The following is a 19988-nucleotide window of genomic DNA, read 5'->3' as shown; positions in this document are numbered from 1 at the left end:
TTCTGTTGAGATTGAGGCACCCTAATAAGTGGAAGAAAATATTAGAAATTGCATGGCACCCAGAATGAGGTATTTTTTATGTCCAACATTCAATTTAGTATGTTCTCATTTTGACTGTAGATGGTAATTGTACGGTCATATAGTCATATCTCTCTACTATTAAAGGGGAGTAGGTATGTCGGTTCGTTCGTTCATATCGTCACCTCATCGTTCATTTCGTTCGTTACCCTCCTCCCTCACCGATTGTTTTACCTCGAAGACTCCTCCTCCCACCGATTCTTTCCCGGTTTTCAACCCTTTTTTCGCTACCTGACAGAACGAGTCGCTCCACAGTGCACACGAATTCCCTCTACCTCGATCTCTCTCGAGTCTCAGCCCTGTCTCTTCTAGGGTTCCCACACCACCAACTCCGTCGGCCTCACGCGGACCTACCGAATGGCAACGCGAAGCGAGAGCTCGGCTCTCAAGAGGCGGCCAGAGGTGCCATTGTCGCCGCGACGGTGGTGCCATTGTCGCGGCGACGGTGGCGTACAGCCCAGAGTGGAGCTTGCCATGAGGATAGGCAAGCGCGTGCTTCACTGCTCCCTCTGCACCCCCCCCCCTAAGCCTCCCATCTTGCAGGTTCTCTCTTTTATTCCACACTCGGTCGGTGCCATGAAGATCGAACATATGTGCAAGAACAACGTCTCGTTAAATTCTTCGGTAAGTTTGAATGTTGTGGACTGATCCGCTGTGCTCGAGCGGGGCAGGTGTGGCACGGCGCTAGAGACGGGCATGAGGCGGGGATAGAGAAAGAATATTTTTTTTGCTACTCTGTTATTGTTGTCTGTGTTGATACAGCGATGTGGGAAGGAGCAGGTAGTGATCTCTCTCTCTCTCTCTCTCTCTCTCTCTCTCTTTCTCTCTCTCTCTCTCATTCTTTATGCCATGAGGTTTTTTATTCTATGGTGATGTTGATGCTGCTATTCGTTGCGGCCATACAGATAGAAAAATAGATAGAAAGATTGTGTTGTGTCGTACTTGCTTATGTCCCTAACAATATTTTCACAATCAATAAGGTAAGTAAGAGACAATCAATCAATGATTATTCTTTTATTAAAGTTCCTATACACTTTTATGTGTGAAAGAAGCATAAGTAAAATAAAATCGTTCCGCAAAATTAGTTAAAGTATATGAATTTTGTATGGTCTACTCTAGAATTGTTCATGTATCATTCTCATTCCAGGCTAATAGACTTGCTCCAACTAATAATTTTTTTTTAGAAAAGCAGGATGACCCCCGGCCTCTGGATCTGGGAGATGCATGCGGCCATTTTATTGATTATTCTCGAGGACCTTACAAAGTAGTACAACAATATGCCTGAATCCGCCATCTTGGCAACATCTGCCGCTACTCCTATCGATATGATGCAGGGGTGCAAGCTGGGCCAAATACCCAGACATGTCACCTATGCCTAACATCTAAAGCCGGAGGCCACGACCGAGCCACATACCGGGTCCGGGGCACAATCCGGTCCGACGCACTCACATGTGTCGTCGCCGCCATCTGCCACTGGTCCATCTTCAGAGTAGATTGAGGTGCCAACCTTGGCATCTACCTCCGCCATCGACGCCACCATGACGCCAAACGACGACCAACATCTACGCTAATCCATCTCCAAGCAGAAGGAGCGTTACCACAGGACGAAGACCGGCGGCGAATTGATGAAACGCCGCACACATTGCCGCCGCCAAACACCTCACACGCACCGCAAAGCGCCCACCATGCTTCCGGGAACCCCGGGTGACGCCTTCAAGAAGGAGCGCGACGAGGATACGACGCCGTCACCCCCCAAGGGGAACTAGAGCTTTCGCCCAAAGGAAGAGCACAATGAAAGACGGGAGAAGACCTCGACAAGGCCTCCAAGAAGGGGACCGACGCCCAGCAAAGGCGCCGCCATTATCGTGGCCTCCACCGACGGCCAAGGGTTTCCCCGTTCCCGCCCCCATCCCATCCACCCGGCCAAAGACCTGGCCAGGGGATTGCACGCAGCCGGAGAAGTCATTGGACTACATTTATTCAGAGTGATAAAAATACGATCTCATATTGCAAAGGTATTGATCAGAGTGCGGTTTGGTCACTAAGTTTTGATTTGTTGATTGTTACAGTTGACTTAATTCGTTCATAGGATTATATACTGATATATCTCTAGGTAATAGTAACAGGTGCAATGGAATGGAGTTCTGTGTGGGCATCATGTAAGATTGCTTTGGTGGGATTTACTATCTGAACCACCTTCAGTAATGAGAAGAGAGCATGCATGGGAGAGGGTCTACAGGCTTAATGAATAATTATAGACCATTATCTATGAACTTGGAGAGGAAAATTTTGCATGTCAAGAACAAGCAGTCTGGGAAGCTTCTATTCGCTAATTGTAAGATAATGCCTTTGCCTAATGAGCTTGATCTTTTGGCAAAATGGATATCCTGGAGTCGGTAAACATAGCGTGCAGTGAGTTCTGAGTCTATATATTCTCTTTTCCCTGATTTATATTTCACTACTTGTGCTAAAAACGTGAGAGCCTGAACACCTTGCATTGGGTGTGTGTTACTGTTAATTTGTTTTTGGCCAATACTTGGTCCTAAAGGGCCTGGCAATCACTACGCAGTTGTTACTGCACTAATGTTACTACTTACTAAAACATTCCATGCCTCATTGGAATTTGTAATTCTCGGTAAAAGTGACGGGACAAGTAAATCCTTGTGAACCAACTATATTATTATTTAATCATCTATATGAATGCTAATTTAATCATTTTACTTATGCAGTGTGAAAAGTTGTGGAACAAAGCAACAACTCTGACTAGCCTAAGGGGCTGAACTAGAAGCTCCAAAACACTTATATGCTCTAGAACTTATGGGGGAACATGACTAAGAGGTCTTGCTGCAGTGCAGCAGATCATGAGTTAACACCCATCATTACTCTTTGTGTTACCGGATGCGGAGGTCGGCAACGAGGGCATCCACGACCTCAAGGCGCAGCGGGTCCATGTGTCCAAGACGTGACGGGTGGAGGACCGCGGCGTTGAGGGTGCACCGGAGAGTGTGCCAACGCGGGTCCTAGGGCACGGTCGTGAGGTTGTCGCTATGACAGCGGCGACGCCGCTGACTAGGGCCATGGGGAATATGTTCAACGGTCGGTTGCAGAAGGCTTCAGCGTGGTTCATGAGCGCCCGACGATCGATGCTAGGGTCACGGATCTCGATGATCCGCTGTTGACCGTCGTGGATGGCCGAAGACCAAATACGACGCCGGAAGACAACAACTACGCTGATGCAAAACAGAAGAGAAAGTAGCAACATAGGTAGGGGAAATTCGTTTCGGTGCCCAGGCTCAGATGCACCTGACATCAATGCCGTTAAGTTACATCGAGATCTGCAATATTTATTGTATTATGAGCTGTATGTGCTCCGTTTGTTCCTTCGAAGAGAAAATTCCTCACGTCATTCATTACTGGTAGGTGGCGTTCGTTCCAGCGAGGAAGAGTGGCGAAAGCGATGACCTCCAGGGGAGTTCACCTCTATAATAGAATTATATAATGCGTTGCATGTTCCGGAACATCCAGGGTTGTGCCCGCGGAGGCCGCCGTACTCAACTTAAGAAGTACATGGCCAAAGAACGGATTGACGTAGTTGTGCTCCAGGAAACGATTAAAACGGACTTTTCCTTCAGAGAGCTCCTTGCTTAATTACGATCCCTTGCAGCGATTTGAATGGCACTGGGTACCTCTTGTTGGTCACTCTGGTGGTATTTTGATGGGTTGTAATCGTGATGTATGTGATGTATTGCATTGGGACTGTGTTGTATCTATTTCTTGCAGCTACCATTAAACACCGGGTTTCTGGGCAGTCGTGGGTCATTGTTTGCGTGTATGGTCCAGCGGACCACTCCCGATCGGTTGATTTCTACTTGAACTGACAAATCTGGTGAGGGCCAAACGGGCTGGCAACATGCATGTGATCATTGGGGCCGATTTCAACTTGATCCGCTCGGGGGGGCGGACAAGAATAACACTAATATTGACTTGACTAGGGTGTCCCTGTTCAATAATGCAACCGCGGCCGCTGCACTACGAGAAGCAGCTCGAACCGGTGCCAGGTTTACATGGACAAACAAACAGGTGCAGCCAGTCTATAGCGTGCTCGACCGGGTTTTCTTCACCCCTGAGCGGCGGGGTTCCTTGTCGCAGAGCGGGCGGCCGGCTGGGCCGCGGCGCCGATGTTGGCGGCGGGGTGGCGCTGCGGCACGTCCTAGCGGCGGTGCTCGGCCCAGATCTAGGCCCTATGGGGCCCATCTGGGCCTGGGCGGGCCGGCGGCGGGGCGGGTTGGCGGCGTGATTCCCAGGTGGCGGGAGAGCGGCGATGCACGACGGGGTGCTGGCGGCGCCGACGCCAGCTTGCTGCAGCACGGCCAGGGTTATCGGGGGAAACCCTAGGACTCGTCCAGGCAGCAGCGCCGTCGGCGCCGCATACCTTCTTGGAGGTGTTGCTTGGTACGCGGCACTCGGAGCCTCGGGTTGTGGTGGGGTGTTTCCGGAGGGCGCAGCGGTGGCGGGCCTTCCATGCTTTGTCGAGCTGCCGTTGTTGGCTTTTGTTTCTTCTTCTTTTACGTCTTTGGGCTTGTTGTGCTGCTCACCCTAGCGTCGCGATGTGTACAATGTTTGTTGATTGCTTTGGAATACAAAGCGGGGAAACCCTTTTTTGGTAAGGGTTAGAGAAATACTAATTTAATAAATAGGATATAATTTGAATTATTAAAATTTATAATTCATATCTAGTTATGCCTCAAAATCTGAAACGAGCCGAAGTCGCGCTGCCGTCATCGCCCCTTCCTCACCGGAGCTGGGCAAACTTGTTGTAGTTGACCGTCATGAAGTCGTTGTGCTATGGCCCCATAGTACCAGTGCACGAGAATAACAAAATCGTACCCAATGAGGAGTCACTAGTAGAAAACCAGCCTTTTGTCCCGGTTCATAAGGGCCTTTAGTCCCGGTTCCCGAACCGGGACTAAAGGGTCGTTACTAATACCCTCACCCTTTAGTCCCGGTTCAAACCAGAACCGGGACAGATGGGGCTCCACGTGGGCGCTGCCGGCTGCCCAGGCAGGGGGGCCTTTGGTCCCGGTTCAAGACATAAACCGGGACCAAAAGGCTTCCACGCGTCAGCAGCTGGCTGGAGCTGAGGTTTTTTTTTTAAAAAAAAGTGGCTGTTTTAGGGGTTTAGGGGGTTATTTTTAGGTTGTTATTAGCTAGCTAATAGAGAGAAGTGTCCTCTCTTATGTCCGTGCTTGATCGACGCAACGTACTATATACATACGTATAGAGAGGACTAGGCACGCTAACTAGCTAGTAAGCAAACGAAGGAAACAGAAGATCGTCATGAACATATATGCATACAGAGAGAAGTGATATCAACCACCTCTCCTTCTCCGAGAGATTGGTCGAAAAACAAGTTCTCGTATATCTATCGTCCGACACTACCGGCTACATATATACAATAATTATCTCTTACAAATATAATCTCCTATATTATGGACGCATGGTCCACATAGTATTCTCCGTCTTCAGCGATCACGTGGTCAAGAAAGAATGCCACCAATTCCTCTTGAATTGCTCACATGCGATCTGGTTCTAGGAGTTCATCCTGCTGCCGAAACATCTAATTTGAAGAAGGGGATCAATACATATATATGAATGAATGGAACTCAACACAAATGATGGTAATAAACAAAAATTGTGAATATTATTTCTTACGCACTTCATATTGTTTGTCAGAGTAGCCCCGCTCATAGGTCGTGTGGCGGATGGACTCGCAGATGTAGTATCCACAGAAATCATTCCCTTGTTCCTGCCACAACCACTTTACAAGAAATAGAGGTCAATCAAACAGATAAGCAAGAATGCCAAATGGTATTGATGAAACTAGCGCTTCAATCAATAGCTAGGAGACGCGCGGAACATGGTACTATATGTACTTACTTTCGGGTATCTAAATTGCAGCTCCTTCGGGAGTCCCGGGGATTTTGTGCTGAATTTTCTCCAAACCCTGCCAGACAAAAGAAAACAATTACTTGATATCAGGAAATGAAAATTTTGCTGATATGGTGGATAATGATCGATTTAACTTACTTCTTGAGGATTAAAGTCATGTCCGCATACTCCTGGGGATCTTTTCGTCTCGAGTCCAAGACAGTTACTACTCCCTGCTCAAGCCTAATCTCCAGGAGAATATAGTGGAAACTGCGCACGCATGCATAACTCATCAATTACATTACTATAACCTGGACTAATATATAAGGGAAACCGAATATGCACAATCAATTACATTACTATAACCTGGACTAATATATAAGGGAAACCGAATATGCACAAGACAGCACTCACTTGAAGTTGTAAGGAAAGAGTATTATATCTTTGTGTTCATTTATTTTGAATGATCGTAGCAAGTTGGCCTCGGTTTCTGCGGCATGATCTTTAACCTGAACTGCATCTATGAGATTTGTGTTAATGGACCCAATATCACCGATTTGTCTTTTCTTCAATTCGGTGATCTTCAATCTGCATAATATAGTGAGGATAATTATAAATACATGCAATGAAAGAGCTGAGCTATATAGAGAGACTTAATGACAGAAGTAGTAGTACTTACAGACGGTAGTAGGTGACCGTTGCTTTATCGAGGGCTAATTGATTGAAAAACTGATAGAACTCCTCAAATGGAATAGGCAACAGTTCAATTCCAATGAGGTCATGCTCCGGTTTAACTCTCGCATACAAAGTACTCCTCCCCCCAGACTCTCTGCAGATTTTCAAGTACCAATCATGCAATCTTCGCATCATCGTTGTTAGAGATTTTTCATCTTTGACGAGAGGCTTCCCGTACTCGTATCTGTGTATCTGCACGTCCAGGAAATCATAATGTACAGCGTCAGGCAGGTAATCGTAAAGATTGTTATAACCGGGCACCATCCTCGGATCGATGCTAGGCACCTTGAGCGGGGGGCATGATTGCTTTGCTTGTTCGCCGAGATGGGCAATTTGTTTCCCAGCTCGTCGTTCTTTCATCCTTTGATCACTGACAGTACTTCCCGACCGCTCCGCTTCGGCAAATGCCTTTCCAATAATGCGCTCATAGTTGCCTTTCAGCGGAGACTTGGGTGGTTTTACCTTTCGTCGACTAGATGAACTAGGACATGCGTCATGATATTGAAGAAGGATGGTGGGAACACCAGCTCAAAACTGACAAGACATTGCGCCACATCACTCCTTAGCCTTGGTACCATTTCTGGATCGATCACCTTATAAGAGATTGCATTGAGAAATGCACATAGCTTCACAATGGCTAATCGGACGTTTTCCGGTAGAAGCCCCCTCAATGCAACCGGAAGCAGTTGCGTTATAATCACGTGGCAGTCATGAGACTTTAGGTTCTGGAACTTTTTCTCTGGGATATTTATTATTCCCTTTATATTCGACGAGAAGCCAGTCGGGACCTTCATACTGAGCAGGCATTCAAAGAAGATTTCTTTCTCATCTTTCGTAAGAGCGTAGCTGGCAGGACCTTCATACTGCTTCTGAGGCATGCCGTCTTTTTCGTGCAAACGTTGCAGGTCCTCCCGTGCCTCAGGCGTATCTTTTGTCTTTCCATACACGCCCAAGAAGCCTAGCAGGTTCACGCAAAGGTTCTTCGTCACGTGCATCACGTCGATTGAAGAGCGGACCTCTAGGTCTTTCCAGTAGGGTAGGTCCCAAAATATAGATTTCTTCTTCCACATGGATGCGTGTCCCTCAGCGTCATTCGGAACAGCTACTGCGCCGGGACCCTTTCCAAAGATTACGTAGTGTAAATCATTGACCATAGCAAGTACGTGATCACCGGTACGCATGGCGGGCTTCTTCCGGTGATCTGCCTCGCCTTTGAAATGCTTGCCTTTCTTTCGACATTGATGGTTGGTCGGAAGAAATCGACGATGGCCCAGGTACACATTCTTCCTGCATTTATCCAGGTATATATTTTCAGTGTCATCTAAACAGTGTGTGCATGCGTGGTATCCCTTGTTTGTCTGTCCTGAAAGGTTACTGAGAGCGGGCCAATCATTGATGGTCACGAACAGCAACGCCTTTAGGTTAAATTCCTCATGTCTGTGCTCATCCCACGTACGTACACCGTTTCCATTCCACAGCTGTAAAAGTTCTTCAACTAATAGCCTTAGGTACACATCAATGTCGTTGCCGGGTTGCTTAGGGCTTGGATGAGAATTGGCATCATAATGAACTTCCGCTTCATGCACATCCAAGGAGGAAGGTTATACATACATAGAGTGACCGGCCAGGTGCTGTGATTGCTGCTCTGCTCCCCGAAAGGATTAATGCCATCCGCGCTTAAAGCAAACCATACGTTCCTTGGGTCCTTTGCAAACTCATCCCAGTACTTTCTCATGATTTTTCTCCACTGCGACCCGTCAGCGGGTGCTCTCAACACTAGTAGAAAACAGGGCTATGGTCCAGGCCGGCTCAGCCCATTAGTCCCGGTTCAGTCTAGAACCGGGACTAATGTGAGCATTGGTCCCGGTTCGTGCGGCTAAGGCATTAGTCCCGGTTCATCTAGACCTTTTGGTCCCGGTTGGTGGGATGAACCGGGACCAATGGGCCTCGCTCCTGGCCCACAACCATTGGTCCCGGTTCGTGCCACAAACCGGGACTAAAGATTAGACCTTTAGTCCCGGTTTGAGGCACGAACCGGGACCAATGGGGATGAGACCTTTAGTCCCGGTTCGTGCCACGAACCGGTACTAAAGGTCCCATTTTCAAACTCTACCCCCCCCCCCCCCCACCCCCCCCCCCCCCCGTGGACCGCCTTTTCAGTTTTTTTTTAAAAAAAGAAAATGATGGAAATGTCAAAAAAATAAAAGAAAATAAGTTTCACATGTGATATGTGGTCTAGTTGTTGGGAAAATTTACAAATATGAATTTCGACTTTATTTACAAAATCTCTCTGGAATTTGTAAAATGGGCATAACTTTTGCATACGAACTCGGATGAAAAAGTTTTTTATATGAAAAATCATCTACGGCCTGTTTGCAAATTTCTAGAATCCTCAAATTCCAAAAGGAAAAAAAGTTATGCTCAAATTTCAGTTTTTTTAAATTTCAGTTTTTTTAAATACTTATTCAAGAAGTATTAGTGTTACTAAATAATTATTCAAGAATATTAGTGTTATTAAATAATTATTTCACCTTTTTTGAATTTTGGTCAAATCTGGTCAAACTATGGTCAAATTGTGGTCAAACAATGGTCAAACTACTTATTCAAAAATATTAATGTTACTAAAAAATTATTGTTTTTTAGAACAATAGTTTTAAACTCAAACAGTGAAATATGTGACTTCATGCTCAAGCTAAATTCCTGAGGGTTAATAGGATCGACATCTTACTATTGTCAGGAAAACAACAAGTGCAGACTTGGAAACGAGGGAGAATAGAACCCGGAAGTTAAGCGTGCTCAGGCTGGAGTAGTGAGAGGATGGGTGACCGTTCGGGAAGTGAGATGATTTGGAATGATGAGGGGTGATTAGAGATTAAATTGAGCAGTGATGAGGGGTGATTAGAGATTAGAGGTTAAAATAATTCAGAAATTTGAAAATAAAAAAATTTCAAAAAAAAATTTCAAAAAAAAAAAATCAGGAAATTTCCTTTAGTACCGGTTGGTGTTACCAACCGGGACTAAAGGTGGACCGGCCACGTGGAGGGCCTTTAGTCCCGGTTCTGGAACCGGGACTAACTAAAAGCCCTTTTTCTACCAGTGCAACTTCCCGTCTTTCTTACGGTCCTCACTGTGCCATCGCATCGACTTGGCATGCTTTCCTTTTCTAAACAGACGTTTCAACCGTGGTATTATAGGAGCATACCACATCACCTTCGCAGGAACCCTCTTCCTGTGGGGCTCGCCGTGAACATCACCAGGGTCATCTCGTCTGATCTTATACCGCAATGCACCGCATACGGGGCATGCGTTCAGATCCTTGTATGCACCGCGGTATAGGATGCAGTCATTAGGGCATGCATGTATCTTCTCCACCTCCAATCCTAGAGGGCATACGACCTTCTTTGCTGCGTATGTACTGTCGGGCAATTCGTTATCCTTTGGAAGCTTCTTCTTCAATATTTTCAGTAGCTTCTCAAATCCTTTGTCAGGCACAGCATTCTCTGCCTTCAACAGCAGCAATTCCAGTACTGTACCGAGCTTTGTGTTGCCATCTTCGCAATTGGGGTACAACCCTTTTTTGTGATCCTCTAACATGCGATCGAACTTCAGCTTCTCCTTTTGACTTTCGCATTGCGTCCTTGCATCGACAATGACCCGGGGGAGATCATCATCATCGGGCATATCGTCTGGTTCCTCTTGATCTTCAGCACCTTCACCCATTGCAGCATCATTGGGCACATCGTCTGGTTCCTCTTGATCTTCACCAGCTCCCCCCGTTGCAGCATCACGGTATTCAGGGGGCACGTAGTTGTCATCGTACTCTTCTTCTTCATCGTCTTCCATCATAACCCCTATTTCTCCATGCCTCGTCCAAACATTATAGTGTGGCATGAAACGCTTGTAAAGAAGGTGGGTGTGAAGGATTTCCCGGTCAGAGTAAGACTTCGTATTCCCACAATCAGGGCATGGACAACACATAAAACCATTCTGCTTGTTTGCCTCAGCCGCATCGAGAAACTCATGCACGCCCTTAATGTACTCGGAGGTGTGTCTGTCACCGTACATCCATTGCCGGTTCATCTGCGTGCATTATATATAATTAAGTGTCCAAATTAATAGAAGTTCATCATCACATTAAAAGCAAAGTACATACATAGTTCTCATCTAACAACATATAGCTCTCCAGAGCATCTAATTAATTAAACCATACATTGAAACTATGTAAAACATTTTAATGCGAAAACAAAGGCGATCATAATCGCAACCAAGGTAACAATTGATCCAACGGCATAATGATACCAAGCCTCGGTATGGATGGCATTTTTTAATCTTTCTAATCTTCAAGCGCATTGCATCCATCTTGATCTTGTGATCATCGACGACATCCGCAACATGCAACTCCAATATCATCTTCTCCTCCTTAATTTTTTTTATTTTTTCCTTCAAGAAATTGTTTTCTTCTTCAACTTAATTTAACCTCTCGACAATAGGGTTGGTTGGAATTTCCGGTTCACATACATCCTAGATAAATAAAATCTATGTCACGTTGGTTCGCATAATTTTCATAAACAATAAATGAACCAATAGTATAAAGATTAATATATATACCACATCCGAATCATAGACAGGACGAGGGCCGACGGGGGCGGATACCAAAACCATCGCACTATATAAGATGCAATAATAAAAGTAAGAAAATGATACAAGTATCTATCTAAACATACAAGTAACAATATTTTTCCTTTCAGAAAGAAGATAAGAACAAGAGGCTCACCACGGTGGTGTCGGTGATGAGATCGGCGCGGGTGATCGACGGCGGTGAAGACGGGGGTGGGGCGTGACGGACCGCTAAATCTAGACAAATCTCGAGGAAAATGGAGCTTTGAGGTCGAGCTTCAAGAGGAGAAAGCTTAACTAGTGTGGCTCGGGCATTTCATCGAACACCTCATGTGCATAGGAGGTGAGCTAGAGCACCACAAAACCCTCCCCTCGCCGGCCCAGAAAAACAGAGCACTGGAGTGCTCTGCTCGCGGGCGAGGGTATATATAGGCAGCACTATTGGTCCCGGTTCGTCGCATAAACCGGGACTAAAGGGGAGCCTTTGGTCCCGGTTCAGGCCACCAACCGGGACCAATGGTGGTGGGCCAGGAGCCAGGCCCATTGGTCCTGGTTCGTCCCACCAACCGGGACCAAAAGGTCCAGACGAACCGGGACCAATGGCCCACGTGGCCCGACCGGCCCCCTGGGCTCACGAACCGGGACCAATGCCCCCATTGGTCCCGGTTCTAGACTAAACCGGAACTAATGGGCTGCCCCGGCCTGAACCGTTGCCCCCTTTTCTACTAGTGATTAGCATAGATTAGAAGGATCACACAAACGTAGACGGATGACGAATAGTTCCGAGCAAATCCACCAAAGGTGGATCCGCCGGAGACACACCTCCACATGCCTAACGACGATGCTAGATGCATCATCGGAACGGGGGCTAGGCGGGAAGAACCTTATTCCATCATCAAGGAGCCGCCGCCGTCTCGCCTTCCTGAGCAGGACACAAAACCATAACAAAACTCGAAAATAAATCTCAAATCGGAGCCCTTCCACCGGCAAGGGTCAGGATCCACCCCGCCCCCTGGCCCTAAGGCCACCGGAGACGAGGTGGACTGGCAACGGCACCGGCGGAGGCGGAGGAACCCTAATTTCTTAGGGGAGGAGCCGGTTGTATCTCAGGTTGTTAGCTGACTCATACTAATTACAGATTAACAAATAAAATTGTACCCTTTCAAGGTGTGGAACACTAGGGTAATAGTATGGAGTGAATTGAAGTTTTGTTTGACGTGGAGCCAAAACTCAAAATTATTAAATACCATCCAACTAAACTTTTGGAAACACGCAAAAGCTTTGCACGTGGATGTATTAAAAGAGAGAACAAACAATACAAAGAGATGAATAACCTAGGTTGAAATAACATATTTGACCCTTTTTGGGTAGTCTAGTATGAAATAACCTCTACTTGAAACTTTAGCATGATCCAACCCTTTTTAGAAACTCCACAATCTGTGGCGTTGCTCCGTTTGGCAACACTAAAGTGTATGGCATTGCCAAAGGCACCAAAACCATGGGGTCTGGAGTTGCCAAAAGAGGCTAATTGTTCTAGTTTTGTCATACGTTGTCATTTTGTGCTAAACTTCTAAGCATTTCCTATACAAGGTATACTTCAGGTCTGTTGGACGTTGTAATCGTAGCAGCAACATGACAATCTTTTTTCGCCGCCGAAGAATGTTATTATTCGTTTGTCTTCTTTCCCATCACTGTCCGATGCATCGGTGAAATTTTGTTTCCATTAATTGAGCTGATGCCTGGATTGTTACCCAGATAATGGAGGAATTACCTAGAATTCGCCGGCACCTGTGTCCTTTCAATATCGACTTTAGACCACCCTTCTTCAACTTCAAATTGTTGAGTTTGTGTTTTTAAATAATTTTGTGTACATGTCCTTCATAGCTGGTGTGTTTGTTGAGTATCAATGCATGTTTTGTTACCATAAGCAAGTTTGGCCTCGTTCCTGCTAATGTGTAGTTTACTGAGTTCTTTTTATTCTTGCTGAAAAAACAAAACATGCTCGAGAACTCAATAGTAAAGGATTTTATTTTAATGTGTTTGTGTTAACACTCGTATCATTTCAGTGAGGATGCAGCAGGACCTGTTTCTCGGACAAAGATATATCATGTATGCAAAGCCAAGAGCAGAATATGAAGAATTTACTTGCATCCTCATAGAAGGTAACTATTGCCTTTACAGATCTTTCGTCTTTATAGTTGGGTGCCGAACTGCAAATTTCTGCTGCTAGACTGTTTTTTTCCATTGCATTCTTGCAGTTCCTTGCAAATTCTTGTTGAATGTTACTCGTTCGACAAGGAGCATAGGTGCAGCTCCATTATTTTCGCCAACTCTGGATGTTGCTCCATCCCGGAATAGTAAGATATATCATTCTATTTTAGGTTATTACTTCCTACTGATTGTACCGCCTAACTCTCATTTGAAATGAAAAGGAATTTTTTTTTGCGGAACAACTTATTTTCGTCTATTTTTTATCATTTGACATAATTTATCTTCTCTAGGTATCTATATAAAAAGTATCATATCTCAATTATACAATATTCAAAATAGATGGGCGCATCAACGCACGCCATCAATGATCTAGTTTCCTTTATTAGAGACGTAAATATCCACACAGTAGGGGTTTCTCGATTTGGATTGGGACGCCTTTCAGTTGCCATCTTGGATATGGGTCGGATATGTCCTTTATTTCTTTGTACCTTGGCCGAGCAAGGATCGTCTAATTATGCGATGGGGGAGTTACTGCTACGAGGATCGATGGAGCCGATCAGGGGTCGATTGACGAAGAGCCTGGTGATTGTGGGGAACATGTCGGTAGTAGAGCATAGTAGCAAGCTTCCATTGATGGCTGGAGAAGCCCGTCAAGGTTCGAACAACTCCAACGGTGCTTCGATTGGCTTCGCATAGGTCCCGAACGGTACCGGCGAGGTTTCCGATAGGTCCTGAATGGTCACAACGAGGTTTCCGATAGGTTCTGAACGGTCCCGGCGAGGTTACAGATAGGTCTTCCGGGGGGTGGGGGTCCGACAAACTTCCGGTAAGGTCTGGCCAACTTCAGCGAGGGTCCTGCGAGTTCCGGCCTGGACCGAGAAGGACGGAGATAGACCAGGTGGCCAAAGGGAGCCGCCGCATCTCAACAAAGTCTGATGAGGTCGGGAGATGACTGGCGAGCGAAGCAGGTGACCGGCGGGTGCGGCGAAGGACGTGGGTGGCCGATGGTGGTGCAGCTTGGTCTTCGGCGAGGGTTCAACGAGGTCCGGCTGGGACCGAGGAGGATGGAGATAGACCCGGTGGCCAGAGGGAGCCGCAGCAGCTTCACGGAGTCTGATGAGGTCCTGCGATGACTGGCGAGGCTCTGGCGGGCGATGCAGGTGACTGGCGGGTGAAGGGAAGGTGGTGCAGCCTGGTCTTCGACGAAGGTTCTAGCAAGGTGGTAGTTGAAAGGTTGGTGGCAAGTGTACCGGAGGGGAAAGATGAAGCAGTGCGATAGTGGCGTTGCCGACGCCAGTATGGCAGTCGGCTGCCCTGTGCACTCCACTCCGCTCAATAAAAAATGAGGGAAGTAAAAGTGGGATTGTGGAATGAAGCGACCAAGCGCCATCCTAATGAGGATTGGTGCTCTTTATATAGTGCAAGTATTTTAACAGATGTATCTAGCACTGAAATGCGTCTAGATACATCCGTTTCAGCGATAAGTAGTATTGGTCGGAGGGAGTATCAAACTCCATCGATACTTTTCTGATGAGACAATATCATAGTTAAAACCGTGGGAGTTACCATCTTAGTGTCTTTACGTAGTGCAAGTATTTTATCAGATGTATCTAGCATTGAAATACGTCTAGATACATCCGTCTAAGCGATAAGTAATATTGGTCGGAGGGAGTATCAAACTCCATCGGTACTTTTCTGATGAGACAATATCATAGTTAAAACCGTGGGAGTTACCATCTTAGTGTCGGCTGATACTGTTTTGCCAGGAACGGACTTCGCGCGGAACGTAGGTGGGTTAGTCAAGTATGAGTGCTGCATCTCCATGCACTTCTACCCAACTGTGACCGTCTAGTCGGTAAATGCCACATAGGCCGGTCCCAAGATTGACACTATAAATTTAGCCACCTCTCCATGATGCTCGCGTGCAGATTCGAGTGGTTGTAGGCATTGCCTTGCTTCATGATTTGAGTCACTATAGATGAGTAGGCCAATTATTACTACGTGGCTACGCACCGTGTGATTGGAAGGCAACAGAAATCTGACTAAGTAGTGCAAGACAGCCATCTGCGCTAGTAGTCCGGGAACACCTTAAGAATAGTTCGGACAAGGTTTGTAGGAACCACACATTTACAGAATTGTGCCAAATAACACTAATTTTTTTCATAATTTTTTGCAAAAAACATTAGTTGGCGGCTTTGGCCGTTTTAATGACGATTATGACAGATGGGTCCCATAAATGATGACGTGGCGTAACTGTTGACAGTTGACGGTGTTAGACGGGAGATTTTTACAGATTTACAAAACAGTCCCTGTTCAAAATTGAAAAAAGCAATCAGACCCAACACCCACCCCGTCGCTTGTCTCCTCGTCAGGTTCTCGAGGCGGTGGCTGCTTCGACCCGTCCCTGCTCCTCGGCGGAGAGTCCGGCCCTATACCAGCACCACCACCAAAATGCCGACGACGTGGACGAGGTAGGCCGCTGACCGCGTCATGGTGGCAAAGCAGGACGTCGCCGGAGCAGCAGCCAGCGCCGAAGGGCCAGCCGCGACCAAGCTGCCGCGGGAGCCGAACACGGGCGCGACGGGCGGGAGCAGCGGCGCCGCCGGCCTCGACGGGCGTGAGCAGCAGCCGGCGCCGGAGGGCCAGGCGCGGCCAAGCTGCCGCGGGAGCCGAACACGGGCGCGGCGGGCGGGAGCAGCGGTGCTGCCGGCCTCGACGGGCGTGAGCAGCAGCCGGCGCCGGAGGGCCAGGCGCGGCCAAGCTGCCACGGGAGCCGGACACGGGCACAACGGGCGGGAGCAGCGGCGCCGCCGGCCTCGACGGGCGTGAGCAGCAGCCGGCACCGGAGGGCCAGCCGTGGCCAAGCTGCCGCAAGAGCCGAACACGGGCGCGACTGGACCCCGAGCGGCAGCGGGGGCACCCGGTCCGCCGGTGCCCATGGTACGTCCGCCTCCGCCTCCAGAGAAGAGAGACGAGGAGGAAGGGGCTTGATTGCTTTTTAATTTTTCTGAAAAGGGTGTCGGTGTAAAATCCTCTGTCTAACGGAGTTGCCTGCGAACCGTTAGGCCACGTCGGCAAAAGCGGGACCCATCTGTCATAATTGTCATTAAAACGACCAAAGCCGCCAACTAGTGTTTTTTGCAAAAAAATAGAGAAAAAATTTGTGATTTTGGGCACAATTCCGTAAATGTGTGGTTCTTGCAAACCTTGCCTGAAGTGTCGATATTTTTTACAATTCACTCGCTCTTTCTTGATGGCGACTGAGCAAAGAAGGTCACAAGTCTCCATGCTGGCACTCTACCACTGATCAATAGAATGAAGCAAGAGCGACTCTCGGCAGCTTTGATCAAAGAAAGTGTCAAACACCCATGCATACACCCAGTCATTGTTGCATTTATACTCATGTTCCAAGTGCCTCCCACTTAGTGCCATTCCATGAACACTCCCTCCTACCCACAGTTAGGCTAAAACCTTGTTGCTTCTTCATCTGACCCAACCGTTACAGGAGATCTAAGATGGGAAAGCTTGATTTTTGTAGATGTAATTTTCAGAGTTGGACTTCCATGGAGGTTAGGGCTATATGTAAGTGCAAAGAGTGATTTCAGAAAAAATTGTATTCTCAATGATGGCTCAGACTGGAGTTCTTGTTTTCAACCAGATGTTTGCCGTGACACTCCCATTTATCATGTGAATACTCTAGTGCAATGAATGTCAAGTTGCTTAATCCTAATGTTACAATAGATGTTTAGACTAACAATAAAATAGAAAAAGGATGGCCACCACCCATATTGTGATGATTGCGGCCATGTGAATTGCTGCTTCTTATTTGTTTTTCTCCATAGAACATGGAATAAGAGTATAGTGTTTTCAAGTGTTGGGACACCTGCCCAAAAGTTGCAAACTATAATCTCAATAAATGGAAGAATACAACTGCGCGGTAATATCAGAGTGGTGGATCCGGGGTCGTGTGATGGAGTTCCTCCTCCGAGCCGCATCCTCGGAGCAGCACCACGTTGTTGACGGACAGATTCACCCACCAAGCTATCACTTGTCCTGGTGTCGGATGACCTTATTGCAATCTGGTTTTGGATGCATCATCAGTGACGGGCTTGAGGACACATCGGTGACTTGTTCTCATTGCTCACCTTGATATTGGGCGTTTTACGCATAAGTTTAGATAGTGAAGGCCCAGTCCATGCAAATGTACTCTACATTAGATCAGGCAGTATCTACAGTTTTGGGATTTCCTCTGTGTTTCCATGTTCCTAGTGCCTCACATGCCTAGGCTCCTAGTATGTACTGCATCAACTTATTCTAACCATGTACATGTATGAGCCACACAACATCATCTCTGCATACACGCTTTTGCTCACTCGTTATCTTGCCTCCGTGACTTGTCGCAGCTTGAGCTGTATATCTGGGGTCACACTGTTGTACACATACCAATTATATGGGAGGAGCATGTTCTTAGCCAACTTTCATCGATTCAAATTCAATGACATGCATGGTGGTAAATAACCGGACTATTAACTAGCAGGTTGTCGAACCAATTCACGTTATGACAGTACAACCGACCGAGGCCTAGTAAATTAACAGCAAAAACATACCACATTATGGGCTACGATTACGGAAAACTACCACTTTCTTAATTTCCCAAAATGCTATCACTATTTTGGTTGGCTATTCCAAAAAACCCAAGTGACTGAATGGTTAAATTTTAATCATGATTATGACATGGAGAAATCACCTGTCAGTTCCAACATGTGCAGCGGTACGGCCCTGCACAATACGAATGTAGGACGTCTAATTTTACTTTTTTACAAGAGAGCCTAAACTTTGATTTTAGAGGTACGAACCTACACAACAGGAATGTAAGATATCAAATTTTAACCAACTTTGAATTCCTGTCATGTATATTGGGCAATAAAGATTGACCGAGAAACTCCAATATATGTGGAAAATGCATATTCCATAACATTTCGTTGGTGCTAGCTTATTAGTTTTAGCTCTAGTGTCAGTAGTTCAATAAGAATGTATATGTGAAGTCAACATAAAATATTTCTGAATGGATCAACACATCACGGTAGTTGTGAGACGAAAGAAATCTCATGCAATTTTTTGACAACTATTTTTGTGGAATGGGGAAAGGTGTGTAATTGTGACATTTTATTTACTTGGTTTTGGTGAACTTCCAACTATTCTCTCTTTCTCCACCCATCTCTCATTGAAAATATTGAACAGCCATATTTTTTTTGTCTTTTAAATTTCTGTAGATGAGCGAGATAAAAGATCTCTCTGTACCGTCCCCATATTGGAATTTGATGTTTCATGGCCCACAATTATTTATTATATAGATGCAATATGCCTGTTCATTATTTTCGGCATTCGACACACATGATTCAGTACAGTTTACACTCTAGAGCACTTCATAAGAGGCCTATATATACCTCAAAAGTTCAAGTTTGCATCAGACGGACAACCCATGTTAACAGCATTGTGTAAATCGAGTGTCACGCCTCGGGTTCCATATATGCCAAGAGTGTGAGTGTGTGTGTGGGGGTGGGGGGGGGGGGGCACGTGGCCATAAAATTAGCAGAGCGTCCGTGGACATACAATTTTTTTTGAGAGATGCACAACATACATATAAGCAGAGTGCCACCGCTCGGCTTTCATCTTGGCCCAGGAGTCAAGCAGGACCGCCAAGTGTCCACACAGTAAGCTGAGTGTCTTGTTGGTGTTCATGGCAAACACGATAGCCGAGCATCTAATGTGTTGACCACAGTTCAGCTTAATTTTAGCACAGGATAGCTGTATGCCAAGATGACCCTTTTTTTTTGCCGCACCACGAGGCCCAACCGAGATTGACGCAGCCGCCTCCCCTGCTTAGTCTCGCCCGATGGCCGAGCGAGCCGATCCCCAAATCCGGGACAGCGCCGGCTAGGCAATCTTCTTCCTCCTCCGCCTCATTCCGTCCATTCTTCCTCGCTCCATAGCCGTAGGATCGCCGTAGCACCGCTGCGGACTGGCCAGCCAGCCGGCCGGTCGAGGGGTTGGAGCGGGAGTAAGGAATTGCCTAGGGAGTAAGGAATCGAGATATGAATCCTTGACCCCACAAATTTGTCTGACCTCGCCCCACAGCTAAACATTGTCTGGTCTGAATTAATTGTGTGCCAATTAGTTCTCAGGCAAGCAAAGATAGATCATTTTTGTTGAAAAAAACTGTTGGGTACAATATTTAGTTTCCTTTTTGGCGAGACAATGTTTAGCTGTTTTTGATATGAAAGGAAGGACATAAAGGAATGTACAACCCCCACAACACAAAGTGCACTACGCACCAAAAAAGATAAAAAGAAGCAAAGCTACTAGTACCAGATCCGGAGGATATATGCCTTGCTTCACCTCAGAAAAAGAGCATGAAT

This window comes from Triticum urartu, chromosome 4, assembly GCF_003073215.2.
Source record: "Triticum urartu cultivar G1812 chromosome 4, Tu2.1, whole genome shotgun sequence".
Classification (NCBI taxonomy): Eukaryota; Viridiplantae; Streptophyta; class Magnoliopsida; order Poales; family Poaceae; genus Triticum; species Triticum urartu.
Note: the sequence above shows the minus strand (reverse complement) of the source record.